This window comes from Schistocerca cancellata, chromosome 1, assembly GCF_023864275.1.
Source record: "Schistocerca cancellata isolate TAMUIC-IGC-003103 chromosome 1, iqSchCanc2.1, whole genome shotgun sequence".
Lineage (NCBI taxonomy): Eukaryota > Metazoa > Arthropoda > Insecta > Orthoptera > Acrididae > Schistocerca > Schistocerca cancellata.
The window spans coordinates 13,051,666-13,055,817 of record NC_064626.1 but is presented as its reverse complement, the minus strand read 5'-3'; positions in this window follow the sequence as shown (position 1 = coordinate 13,055,817).

Sequence of the window (4,152 nt, the reverse complement as noted above, 5' to 3'; positions counted from 1 at the left end):
CCTATGTGGCTCAGCATCCAGACAAAGGTCTCTCAGTGTCCACAGGGTTCAAGGGCATACAGGGAATCCTGGATAGCAGTGACCAACAGATAGTGAGTGTAGCACTAGTTCAGAGCTTGCAAACTGCTCAAGGAGTCGCTGCAGATGAGAAAGGACTCACCAGTGCAGGAACAGATATGTTCAAGAGTACGAAAGAGGGCCACCAACTCCACAATGAGAATATTACAGCCGTCTGGCAATGTGCACAGTTCAGTATGTCCTGCACAAATATAAGCAAAGCTTACGGGACAAGCAACAATCGAGCTATCAATATAGATTACATCTGAAACCTGGAATGCACCAAGGATAGAGAAAAGTTGGTGATAAAGGGCTTTGGAATAAACTGAGCCTTTTGGACCTCGTGATAGATGAAGACAAAGCTGTGGCTGAGGTATACACCGTGGACGTGTATGTGACTGGATCCAGAGGAAAGGTGATAGAGAAAACGACGGGTGTTCGGAGAGGAGGGACCAGATGTGGATTGTGATTGTAATTCCTGATCTGGGCCGCTGTTGCAGGTAATGGAGTTCTGTGCTCGGAAAGAGGAGATGGTAGTTCTGATGCTTAGGGCAGCTGCAAACGTGTGTAGCATAATTGAGAAGCTGTTGCCGGTGTCTGATCCGCAATGGAGGAACCCCAGTCTCCACAAGTAATCTGTTCACAGGGCTAGCTTGAAAGGCTCCTGTTGGAAGTTGAACCTTTAGTGGTGTATCAGATCCAGTATCCAAAATGCTCAGGATGATGCCAACTGTATGCCGGACACCCGTAAGCAAGGCAGGATTGTATCAGGGCCTTGTAAAGCTGCAGAAGGGTACTGCAATCTGCAGCGCAGCTGGTGTTACTCGGGCAGCTAAATGAGTTAATCTGCAGCCACACTTTCATTTAAGCTGGCGAAGATGGGAAATCCACACAAACTGAGCACGGAATAACAATCCTAAAAAGCAATAAGTTGCACCACATCGATTAGTCGGTCATCGAGCAAAGTACTGGTTGTGAGTGAACTGTACGACATGACACGGGTCTTGACAGCTGAAATCCAGAAGGCAAGGGTGAGGGCCAATGCCTGCACCTTTTGTATGGCACCTTGCAGTTGATGTACAGTGACACTCAATCTAGAGGAGGAATAGTAGAGGCAAAAGTTGTCAGCATACGAGGAAGGTAATACTGAGGATCCCACAGTTGGTGTTAGACCATTGATGGCTACTAGAAAGAGAGGGAAACTCAGTACAGAACCCTGCAGGATCAAATTCTCTTGATTATGGGAAGAAATGTGGGAGGCACCACCTTGAACCTGGAAAATGTGATGAGACAAGAAGTTGTGCATAAAAGTCAGGAGTAGATCCGGAGACTACATTTGTGTACGGTAGCATGGATGTGGTGTTGCCATTTGGTGTCAAAGCCTTTTACAGGCCAAAGAAGATGGCTATAAGATGTTGACGTTGGGCAAAAGCTGTTCAGACGGAAGACTCCAGGTAAACCAGACTTTCAAGTAGTGGAAAGCGTTGCCGGTAACCACCCTGACACATAGCCAGAAGTCACCTAGATTGAAGAAGACTACACAGCTGCCAGCTCACAATGAATTCAAGCAACTTACAAAGAACATAACTGTCCGGGTGCTTACCCGGTTTCAGTACTGTGATGATGATTCTTTCTTGCCACTGTGATGGGAACTCACACTCACTCTGGATGCAGTTAAAGATGACAAGAAAATGACACTGACAATACACAAATAGGTGCTTGAGCTTTGGTCATGGATGTGGTCTGCCCCTGGGGAGGGCAGTGGAATTCCCAAATGCTGTATGGAACATTATATGGCTCCAGGTGGCTTGCAGTAAAAGACAACTGCTTTCACTCCACCTGCAGTTTTAATAAATCAAAGGCAGCTCGATAATTCTCAGACACAGAGGCTCGAGCATAATGCAGAGCAAAATGGTCGGTAATGGCACCCGGGTCAATACAGACAGCCCCATTTGAGGTAATATCAGCTACACGTGCGAGTATCCGGTATCCCTCGAGATGAAACTTCCTGGCAGATTAAAACTGTGTGCCGGACCGAGACTCAAACTCGGGACCTTTGCTTTTTGCAGGCAATTGCTCTACCGACTGAGCTACCCGAGTACAACTCACGCCCTGTCCTCACAGGTTTACTTCTGCCAGTGCCTCGTCTCCTACCTCCCAAACTTTACAGAAGCTCTCCTTCTGTAAAGTTTGGAAGGTAGGAGATGAGGCACTGGCAGAAGTAGACCTGTGAGGACAGGGCGTGAGTTGTGCTCGGGTAGCTCAGTTGGTAGCGTACTTTCCTGTGAAAGGCAAAGGTCCCGCGTCTGAGTCTCGGTTCGGCACACAGTTTTAATCTTCCAGGAAGTTTCATATGAGTGCACATTCCACTGCAGAGTGAAAATCTCATTCTGGAAACATCCCTCAAGATGTCTGATCTTTGCCCAAACCTGTGAAGGAGAGGTATGGGGTTTGATGGTTGAAACATATTCTTCCCAGCATTCTCGCTTATGTCATTTTATTAGGTGGTGTATCCAGGCATGGAGCTGCTTAAAGTCAATGAGGTGCTCCGTCAATGGGTAATGCTTATGGTGCTGGAGAGCCCACCGATGATATCTAATGCCCTCTGCAATTTCTGATGACCACCAAGGTACTATCTTCCAATGGGGTGGTCCCAAGAGAGAGGGAATCACTAAAACAGCTGCTGAAAGAATGGCTGCAGTTGTATTCTGGACTGCCTCATTGATATCTCCATGCAGCAGGGAGCCAAGGGTGATAGCAAAGGTGAAAGCACCACAGTCAACACTGTTGAGAGCCCATCTGGGTAGGTGATACTGAGGAAGGGACAGGAAAATCGGGAAGTGGTTGCTACCACACAGGTCATTGTGGACTCTCCAGTGGGTGGGTGAGAGAAGACAAGGGCTGCAGCTGGATAGGTCAATGCAGTGTGCCACACTGAAGTGTGTTGAGACACCAGTATTCCAGAGGCAAAGGTCAAGTTGTGTCAGCAAGTTTTTGAAGTCTTTACCATGTCCAGTGATAATTGTTCCACCCCACAAAGAATTATAGGCACTGAAGTCACTCCAGACTTGGAAAGGTGGAGGTAACTGAGAAACCAATGCAAAACAATGTTCTGAGACACTTCACCACCAGGAGAGAGGTAAACAGTGCAGACAGCAACATCCTGAAATGCCCTTACCCAAACAGTCACAGCCTCCAAATGTGTATTAAAAGGTATGAGTTCCATATACAGTGTGTGAACAACATATTAGCAAACTTTGGCCAACACCCTGTCATAGTTAGCACAGTTCTTATAACATCTCCAGTACTCATGAAGGGCGGGGGTCCATTTTGCTGAAACCAAAGCCTTCTGAAGGGTAGTGCAGAAGGAAGGGGAAGTGCTTAAAGGATGTTGTAAGCTCAGTCAGGTGGTAGAAAAAACCGCAGCACAATTCCACTGGTGATTTATGTTGTCAATGTACTCTGAGGCCGTGAAGGAACTGAGGAGGCAGGTTATGTCTTAGGGTCATCTGCTGCCACTGGCTGAGATGTTATGGTGTCAGTGCACATAGGTTCTGAGTTCCATTGTGGTGCAACCTGGGGCCTTACAGGTTGCCTGAATTGTGTCTTGGCCACACGAGTGGAACAGGTGGGATCTGGTGGTGTTGGGGCCCCCAGAATCTCCGTCTTCTTGGATGACTACTTCTTATCTTTCCTCCCCTTACAGGAATTGAATAATTGCAAGGACTCCTCAAAATAAGTTTCTGGTAAAGATGATGATCACAAAGCCCTGCAACTAGCAGCCTATTGTTCCTTCAGCCACTGGTGTCTGGTTGTAGACCAGCAGAAACCTCGGAAGGAAGTGTCTCGCAGGACCCCTTCCTGGTGAGAGAAGCTGGAAGAAGGTGATTTGTCTCCAGCTGAGAGGTGAGGATAAATGTGTGTGGAAAGCAACAAGAGGAGAGCCCCAGCCATAAGGTAACCAGGCATGATCGAGCAGCCATGTGGCCCAACTCTTGGAGGTGTTATGGACAGGAGTACCATAGACAAAGGGGATGATGACATTGTAGTGTAGGATATGGCACTGTTATACATGCTGGGTGCAACTGCTTGTAT